Source organism: Leopardus geoffroyi, chromosome A1, assembly GCF_018350155.1.
Source record: "Leopardus geoffroyi isolate Oge1 chromosome A1, O.geoffroyi_Oge1_pat1.0, whole genome shotgun sequence".
NCBI classification, from domain to species: domain Eukaryota; kingdom Metazoa; phylum Chordata; class Mammalia; order Carnivora; family Felidae; genus Leopardus; species Leopardus geoffroyi.
In genome coordinates this window covers 149,339,264-149,349,589 of record NC_059326.1, presented here as the reverse complement: position 1 = coordinate 149,349,589, position 10,326 = coordinate 149,339,264, and the positions used below count along the sequence as shown (strand labels likewise).

The 10,326-nt window shown below is 35.1% G+C and overlaps 1 pseudogene; it reads right to left on the bottom strand.

Annotated features, from left to right (window-relative positions):
• Window positions 1–7,906: 7,906 nt before the first annotated feature.
• Window positions 7,907–8,423, bottom strand: LOC123580557 (annotated as a pseudogene).
• Window positions 8,424–10,326: the final 1,903 nt, after the last annotated feature.

Sequence of the window (10,326 nt, the reverse complement as noted above, 5' to 3'; positions counted from 1 at the left end):
GAAAAATCAGAATTAATATGTTGGCTTCTTCATGGACTAGTTTATATTTTATGTTTATTTTTAGTCAGTTTAATTGGATTTGTGTTGACTTACATGCATCAAATCTCAACTTGTGCCTATTTAAATTTGTGTATATGTGCGTGCGTGTATGTGTGCGTGCGCAGTGTCCAAAATAACTTTTTTCTACAAACGTATAATCATATAGATTCTTGTATCGTGAAAAATCACTAAACTGTAAGAATTAATCAGATCATAGCATGGAAAATTAATATTGGATTATAGAGTGTGGGTTAGTAAGAGGCTTCAGGAAGCTACGCTGTTGATTTCTTTTGTCTCCAAATCATCTAAGACAGAGATGATTCACCTTTCAAGATTTCCAGAGAAGAGTGGATTCCATAAGCTTCTTAGATAACCTTTTCCTGTATTAATCCTAGAAATGAGAAGTTTTTTTCCTTATTTTATTTAATTTCTATGAGATGTAGATAAAATGTTTGCTTTCTTTTCTGATCTCACTGGAAATGAAGAAGACTGGTCACAAAATACTGTCTTGTTTGTCACTGTGTCATCGTCATAATAACTGGCATGTAGTAGGTGCTTGACAAATATTTGTTGAAAATATAAATGGAAAAATAAAGCCCTTATTTAAGTTAATTTTCAGTATTTTCTTCTTGAAGCCAAATAATCCCAATTCTTGTACAAATTCACAATACCGCATTGGCAATTCAGAGGTTCCACAGTTTTTTATAAGAGATAATTTTAAAGCAAAAACCTCACGTGAACTCATTTTTTTGGTGGCAAATTTCAATCTGAAGTGGCACGAGCATATTTATAGCCTTTCTCTATTGCAGTTGCTGCATATATTCCTATATATTGTTGCAGAAATATTAAAGTAATGCTGCCTCCCACCCTACTGGGGTGTTATACATAACAAAAGGTATATGTACTGTCCCTCCACACCTCTCTGAAATTCTATACATACTCCTATAGCCTCAAAATATTTGAGTAAGAAACAGTGGAATTGAATTACCATTATATAATCTTTTTAATCATTTTAGACATTTGTTCATAAGTTTCCTATAGAATGCTCGGCCAAGATGTCAAACAATCAATACACACAGATCAACATTAATGTCTTTTGTTTTTCTTATAATAAAGCTACATGTCAGACTTTTTCTAAGCTTTCCACATTTCTGCTCTTCAACCCAGAGGAACCACTTATAAGAAGGGGCAATTCAGCTCTTATGAACCTCCAGCTTTGACCTCTTTTTTCAGAGTGCTAACAAGGATGCCAATTAGTGTCAGTTGTGATAGCAAAGTTTTAAGATTTTGACACAGTATTATTTTTAAAGATATGGAGTGTCTCACCTACTCATCTCACATAGAATTGTGATGAGGAATCCGTAACGGTTTTGTATTCACCTCCAATCTATACAAAACAAACTAATGATCTTAAACTCAAAAATCTCTTAAGTTCTGTATTTGATGCCTTGATTTATTTTCTTGGTCACCATATACTTTCTAAATGCTGGTATACTGCCCTAATATGTATTTATTATTGTAATATTTGGAAAAACACATTCATGAACTTAAAACAAAATTGTTTTAATGTAAACAGGATGGTAAAAACCAAAGGCTATATTAAAAAATGTACTACAAAATTAAGTAGGAAAAAAGTAATGCAACTATAAGTTCAGTGAAAGTTTCTATGTATTTGAATTAAGCTAGCCTTAAATGTATACAAAACAGTTCTAAGGTAACTTCTGTAAGAAATACACACATTTTCACCCCCTCCGCCAAACACACACATATATGCAGAGAGAAATAATTTAAGAACTATATAAATTTCCTCACTTTTTTAACTGTGTGATCTTGGATAAGTCCCTTGAAATCTTTAGCTTCTTCATTTGTAAAATGAGATGATAACAGTACCTGCCTCTTTGAGTTGCTGTAATAGTCAATGTTTAGTAGGCACATAACAAGCATTAAATGATGGGAAATACGGTAATAATGCTAATATTAGTTACCTGCATTTCCACTGTACTTGTAATTATAATAAAATAAAGATCTTCTCTGAGGATAATTTTTGGATGATTAACTTTTATACTGCTCAGTCTACATCTCTGATTCTTTGGATATATGTTTTCAATAGAAGAATTTGAGTTGAAGCACATCTGGTGTCTGAGGAGATTTCGAAGGATAGAATAGTTCAGGTGGGAAAAAGGAGAAAACCAAGCAACAAATGTGTCCACTAAAGAAAAGCTTACCCACTAAATATTACCTACTCTAACTATACTGTTATTGCCTCATAATAAGAATGTTATTAATGCTAAAAATTGCTGTTATATTCTTACTCTTATTATTAATAGATTTTCATGAATGATATTTCCTAACATTTGAATGTTCACAGTTTTAAAGCATAATTGGAATAGTTTTCAAAAATTTCCTTGACCCATAAAACTTGTTTGGTTTATATATTAACACTGATCTGATCAATTGTGTAAAAGAATGTAACCATTTGCTTAAGTGGAGTTATTTCCTTGTCAAGAGAAATTCTCATCATAGTCATCTCATCCAAATTAGAAACACAGTACATATCAATTTCTTGTTACTCTGTTGTCCTGTTACTTTTGTACATGGCCCTTTTTTAGGTTGCCTTTTTAAAAAAAGCCAACAACTATACAAAACATATGTATGACATGAAATATATTTTAATATATAAAGCATAGCACATTTTAGCAAAACTCTGAAAGTTGAAATTATGGATTGAAATTAATGTTACAAATATTGCAATGGGGATGAAAGTTTTATTATGTTCTATTACTCATAATAATAGCAATTTAGGTGGAGATGCTGGATCTCCAATTTTAATGCATACACACACACACACACCCCTCTAGGTGCTTTGTTTTTCTGATCATGGAAGATTAGCACATTCTTCCCTTTTGAGCAAAGCTATGAAATATCTGAGTTATATCTTCTCTTGGACATATGAAGCAGATGGGGGCTGTATGCATAATGGTTGGACAGGCTTTATTGTAAAATAGACTCCTACCCCTGGACAAACAGAGCAAGACTAACTTCATTTTGTGCTACACCCACCATCTCATGTATAACCCCCACATGACCTACTTATTGCTTAAGACACTCCCCCACCCTAGTCAAGCCGCTGAGCACACCCTTACTGGAAACAGGCTCACATAGGAATGCGGAACCCCTAACCACCAAAGAATGTAAACCCTGCCTTTTGCCTGCCAAACCTGCGCGCCAATTCTGACCAGAATGATAGGCTATTTCAAACAGTTACTATAGGGTAAATTGTAATTCAATTGGCCACCTGCGTGTGGACCGACATGACTATGCAACTTTCTGTGTGTGTTACAATCTCATTGGCCACTGGCCCCTATAAAACTCCTACGCCTCTTAACCTAGGGGTCCAAGTCCCTGCTCCGCCTCTTAACCTAGGGGTCCAAGTCCCTGCTCCACTGTGTCGGGTATACTTGGGCCCAAGCTCGAGCTTGCAAATAAACCCTCGTGCGTTTGCATCGGTATCGGCTCCTTGGTGGTCTCTCGGATTTGAAATTGGGGGCATTACACTTGGCAGAAACTAAGGAATACATATCTATTTTAGCTTAAATCTTGAATAGTCAGACAGCTGATAGACATAGGAAAAAATAATGAATGTACACTAAGAAACACTTAGAGCCTAGATTGAGATATAAGACAAGGAAGCTAAGAGACAAAACTCCACTGAAGGCTTTTTTGAGAGTATCAAAGCCCTAAGCCTGCCAGGTTGGTCAGATTACGTACTGCCCCCTACCGGGCAAAGTGTGCTACATCTGGCCACGTTGAGAAGCACACAAATCCAGGACAGTTTGCCATTAGTCCCTAGTGAATAGTCCCAGGACCACAATCTATCTTTTCTGACCCATATCTTCAGACCAAATGATTTCAGTCTCTTGAACTGAAGACATTAGGATAAAGATATCTATATCCCATCTCCCTTTCCTCCACCCTGTGCTTAACTGTTCTTTATATCCTATTATTACCATAATTTCCTCCACCTCTACATAGATTATGTTCTTCTCTCACTACTAAACAAACTTTTATGAAAGTATGATTTTTGAATTGATTTCTGAAGAAAAAATAGAAAATAGATATTCAGGAATTTCCAGGGTAAAGGAGAGGAGTCTTTTTCTTTTGTGAGCCCTGAAATGCGATGCTGAAAATTTTCAGCAAATATATACACATTGTTGCTAATTCTCAGGAGAGGGAACAATGAAGATGGGCTATGGTCCTAATTCTAAATGGCTAGGTGGCCACTTATGGTAATGATAACCATTCTGACCGAGGGTTTTAGTTCCAGCCACCAGCGAGAGGCAATGGATAGCAGTTTTGATCTTTGTCCTTGAACATGGTTTATGGCTCCAGGAGGAGTGCTTCCTTGGATGTCACATTAACAAAAACAACATTGAGCAGAGTCATTTACATGCTATTTTGCTTTGGGAAAGGAATATACTGGACATTTTCATTAGTGCAAAGTACAGCATTATGTTTAACCCTCTTTCTCTCAATATTTAGGAGGATCATTTGGCACATTTTGCGTTTTCCATGCCAATGGTCAATTTCTTCTTTTTTGTGTGTCTCTGGTAAATACATCATCATACATTCATACTGTTAACCTGATATGTGCTCTCTTATAGCCATGGACCCAAAATAAGTATTTTGGACTTGTTTTTTATAAATTGAAACTTTGCCCCAATAATTAGAAAAGATGTCAGTGATTTAGGGAGATATTTATAATTATGAATTAAACATTCAAAGATATGACTCTTTCCTTCTGAGTAGAGCTGACAGCCAGTAGTAAACAAAATTTCTCTTTAATAAGAATCTCTTTGCAGAAGACTGATAACAATTCCCATTTGAAAAGAATGGGTAGACACTGAAAATAACAATGAGCAACTTGGTGCTTCAAGTCATATAATATCCATTTAACAACATAATATTTCTGCCAAAGTTACTGTCTGCTTAAGTGTGTCAGAACAAGAAACACCTCAATGCAGCTTCCAAAATCAGAACGCCATGACTCCAGGATTACTCTTTAAATGATGCCAGGGTAAATTAAATTAATAATATAGAGAAAATGCATAAGAACTATTAGTGAGTTGGGATTTCTCTGAAGTTTGGAAGGCTTAACTTGTTCAGATTATTTAATACTCTAAACTTTGGCCTAATATAAATTACTCTTATTTCCTTTCCTCATAATAACTATATATAAAATTACCCTATTGGCATGTAGACTTTTAATGAGTTGGGTTTTTTTTTGTTTTTTGTTTTTTGTTTTTTTTTTTACTCTAAGAGACCTGGTGAATTGATTCACTTTTAAAATAGTAGTGTTTTCTCTGTGCTGATTTGTAGTATTTTCTCTGTGCTGATTTATATAAATTAAAAAAATCCCCAAATTAAAAATATTTTGTAGATCAGTTTGAATGTAAATTGTGAAAATCCTGATTTAAATACCTTTGACTAACAAACCTTAATCAAGGGGTACCTGTGTGGCTCAGTTGCTTAAGCAACTATAACTTTAAATTTTTGGTGTCTTACAATTTAAAGCTTCTTTTTCATAGTTATAGCTACTATAGTTATAGCTACTTCACATGAAAATTAAAAAAAAAAAAACATGAAGACAGTGAGGTGGACCCAATTGTGTAACAGACATTAATACATAACAGGCACAGTCAAGGGGAAGGCTGAGAGGTTGAGAGTTAGGCAGCAGATGTGAATCCAGGAGTCATAACCCTTTTGATAATCAGGAGAGGTGTATCAGTCTGAGAATTCATGGTGAGCTTAGCTCTAACCTAGAGTAGGCAGGTTTATAAAGGTTTCTTTGTCTTAGAATTAGCTGCCTTTGTTCTTGATCTTAAGATGTAGTTCAGCTTTTTAAGTGAGTTTCATTTCATGATAAAAGCCATTAATCCTTTGGGAAAGTAAGAATTCTTTCTGAGACATGTGGCCACAGCCCTAATATTCGACTGGATATATGAAACACATCTTTCATTGTCATATGTGACAATCTGGGGTGAGGTATGGGTAGACTGGTCACAGCCTTTGAGCACCAATGATAGTTCTGACCAGGATTTTTTGTTACTCTTCTCATTTTAATAACATGCAACTGACATAGGTGCACTGTCCTTGCTTCAGCTTATAGCATCCTTTCTTGGATTTTTGCATAAAGAGATTATAGGGGTAAACATATGAATAAAGAAGTGAAAGCTATCCAAAATTTACAGACTGGTGATAAATTTTGACTTTCTTTTGCTGGTCCCACCCAGGTTGAATTGAGTTAAACTGTCAAAATTGAAATGAATATTAATCACAAATTTAGACTATATTTTATTTATTTCAGAGACTATCACATTAGGACCAGAATAAGGACTTTAAATTTGTCAGTAGTAAATTAGACATTAAACATTTTTTTGAATGTTTATTTATTTTTGAGAGACAGAGAGAGAAAGCATGAGTGGGACAGGGCAGAGAGAGAGAGAGGGAGACCTAGAATATGAAGCAGGCTCCAGGCTCTGAGCTGTCAGCACAGAGCCCCACGCGGGGCTCAAACTCACAATCCGTGAGATCATGACCTAAGCTGAAGTCAGACACTCAACTGACTGAGCCACCCAGGCGCCCCTAAATTAGACATTTTAAAGTTATAGCTGATTTCTCTTATCCCTCCCCCAAGTAAATAATGAGGGAAAATATCTACATATGTATTTATTTAAACTTGGGAGAGATTTGTAATGTTAATTAATTAATTAGTACTTAAAAAAATTTAAGTTTATTTGTTTATTTTGAAAGAGAGACAGAGAGAGGGAAAGAGAGCAAGAGGAGGAGGGGCAGAGAGAGAGGGAGAGAGAATCCCAAGTAGACTCTGTGTTGTCAGCACAGATCCTGACACAGGGCTTGATCCCATGAACTGTGAGAGCATGACCTGAGCTGATAGACAGTAGGACACTTAACTGATTGAGCCACCCAGGCACCCCTAATTAATTGGTACTTTTGCTCTCCATTTGTCCTTCAGTATTCTAAGAATTAGCTTGAATATAGCAAAATATTAGCTAATCCTTTGATATTAGATGAGATCTGGCAAGTGCAGGGCTGTATGACTATAGACTAGCTAATCTTGACAGCCAATATTCCATGGTTTTCCTCTGCAGGTGAGATGCTGAGCTAGACTTGTCTAGAAAGTCGTTTCTTATTATGTAAGAAACTTATTGGGTAAACTTGCTATATGAATTCTCTTCGGTCATATTTCTCATAGAGAAATTGATCTCTATGTAAAACAAGTAAACATTGCTCTGATTAATCTCAAGAGCTAAACCAACCACAGATAGGTGTTTTACTTTGTACCTTGCTTGGAAAGAAAGAGCAATCACATAAAACCCAGAAATTCTAAGCAGTAATTTTACTGCATAGAATATGAATAGTTTGTTTTTCATATTAGTGCAAATTAATGATATATAGAAATTCAGATGGATTTGTTACTTCAGAAAGAAACCCATTCTGCTTTCTATTTTTTTCTTTCCTTTTCTTTTCTTCTTTCTTTCTTTCTTTCTTTCTTTCTTTCTTTCTTTCTTTCTTTCTTCCTTCCTTCCTTCCTTCCTTCCTTCCTTCCTTCCTTCCTTCCTTCACCTTGTTTCAAACTGTATTCCCAGGCTTCTTCAGCTTAATTAGCTGCAAAGAATGAATTGTGTATAACCAAAAATCGAAAAGAGCTGCAGTGTCCAAGAGACTTGGGCTTAAAAATATTAGACATCTAGATTTTATGAGATCCATGAACAAAAGTTTTAAAAAGCAGTCAAACTATAAAACAGCAGCTTCCAGTAACTTCTTCAAGTCACTTCAGAAAGTGTCTCTATTCATTTGCTTCCTTCTTTGAAGCTTCATCCAAGTTTTCCACAAGATCTGGAACGTCATCATCGCCCTCCTCTCCGGTAGCAAGCGGTACCTTTCCATCCACACACTGTGTGGGCAGAGCTTCAGCCAGTCTTAAACTAGTCAGACCGTCTGCACCAAGTTGGTTCAAGAAACTGGGTAGCATTTCTGTCAGCTGCTTTGTCTCAGCGTGACCTGTAATGGTGAAAGTTTTCGCTGCCAGGGATGCCTGAACTTTAGGGTTCTTAAAGTGGACCCCTGTTCCTTGGTTTGTGAACATATTCACTTCTTCAATACCAGAGATATCATTTACCCCCAACTTCTTTAAGGAGAACTGAATTTTTTTTTTTTTTTTTTTTTTTTTTTTTTTTTATCATCTGCTGCAGCTGTTCTAAGAGCCACCTTCTTTGCGCCAGCAGCTCTTTGCCACCAATGCGCACTTGTGCTTGCAGTTCCACGAGTTTCTTCTGGCTCATGATAGTTTCTTTCATCTTGTTGGAGAGGATATGGGACTGCTTGGGGGACTAGGTTTGGTGGTCAGGGGGTCTCGTTGGACCAGTTGAGATTAGGTGCACACATGTGGGGAAGCGAGATAGCAGCTATTTTTTTTTCTTCCATATAATTGTATGATCTATAAGCAACAGCAGATTCTATACATTTTTCTGCTCTTCAAAAAAAGATATTGAACAAAATGAGTCTCAATCTTAATTTCTAAATTAAAAATCCTTGACAAAATTTTAAGGTGTGATATCTTCCTTTTCTATCAGTTCTTTTTATCAAATTTTTGTCGATATTAATGTATATATTTATATAACCCTCCACTGATTAATCAATTATCTTTGGTAGAAGGTCTCCTAATTAACCTCTTAATTAGTTTAACAGATGAATTAATTTTTCCATATAACGTGCTGTCTAATGCCCTTGGCATGCTGAAGGTTTACTGCTCATGGGGTGTGTTCTGTTTTGCCAAGGAATGGTTTACTCCTACCAGTTGAAAACTTATTCTCATAGGTTTATACTTGTTACTGCAATCACAAATGTTTAGATAAATATAACATAAAGTGATGACATATGTATGGAAAGAGATCGTTATCTGAATAAAATAAAAATTGAATGCATTGGCATGGCTTGACTTATGTAAATGGCTAAAAATTGTGATGACTGTAAAGACTGAAAAAACAAAAATTGGAAAGGTTTCACACATTTTGCTTTACAAATGTCTTCAAATTCTGGTTTTACCTTGAAGATACTGAAACTGAAAATGGGAGATGAAGCATTAGACACAGTACATTACTGGTCAATAATCCAATTCATCTTTGGCCAATATCAAATTAGTGAATGGGTGTTCATGTTTTAAGTAAAAATATTATGTGCAATGTTTTTCATCCATTTATTACCTTTATGTACTTGCACCCTACATTTTAGGATTTGTTGCTGAAATTAACTCTTTTAATTAACTGCCATACTATGACTTTTGGACAGTAGGACTTATGATTTATCTATCTATTTGTATTTTTTTTCCATATAGAATTAAGGTCCCTGGTCAAAGCCATCATCAAGGTTTTATGTATAATGATGCTACATAATAATACGTTCAGTTCAGTATATAATTCTTTTAGTCATAATTATAAGATTAATCAACTTGAAATAACATTCACTTAATTTTTTCTAGAGTTTCTATTCTTTATCATGACAGAAGTGGAAATACTCTTAATCATATTTAGATAAGTAAAAAGCTTGTCCTTTCTCCTTGTAGTAAAATTCTAGAGATCTGTTTCTTAGGTCTCTTGCTGCATTAGACCATTGAGCTGATTGGATATCATTTTTATATCAACATTACAATAACAGTAAAAGAAACTAAGCTTCATTGTCTGAAATAACTTACAATTTAGATTTTAAATTTGAGTCTAAATCAACAGCATTTTTATTTCATTTTTCTGCTTTCCGAGTTGCCAAAAATATGTGTTCATTATCACATGGCCTTTCCGCGTTTGTCTTTGGGCTATCACTCTTCCTTATCTCTTGACTGGACTGTGTTCTGATCAGAATCTGAGCAAAGCCTGTTGCAGCTGTCTTGTGCTGACTCCTAATCTGCCTGTACATTGTTTGGTCATTTGGTTCTACTGTCCAGAAGAGTCAGGTGATTTTCATTTCAATCATTTTGTAGGTACAGAATGACTTTCCATTGAAACCTGAGGTATAAAACGATTCTATTAGACAGTCATAGAAAGATATGTTCTGCATTATAGAATTAAACCTGCCTTCTGGCCATGGCATCATGAAGTTTTACTGTTTAACCTTTCATGTTCACTGTTGTGTAGACCATAAGAACACTCCCACATTTCGCTAGTGGTGTCTGGTAAACTTATTGTTGAAAATTTAAATTAAATTTTATCTATC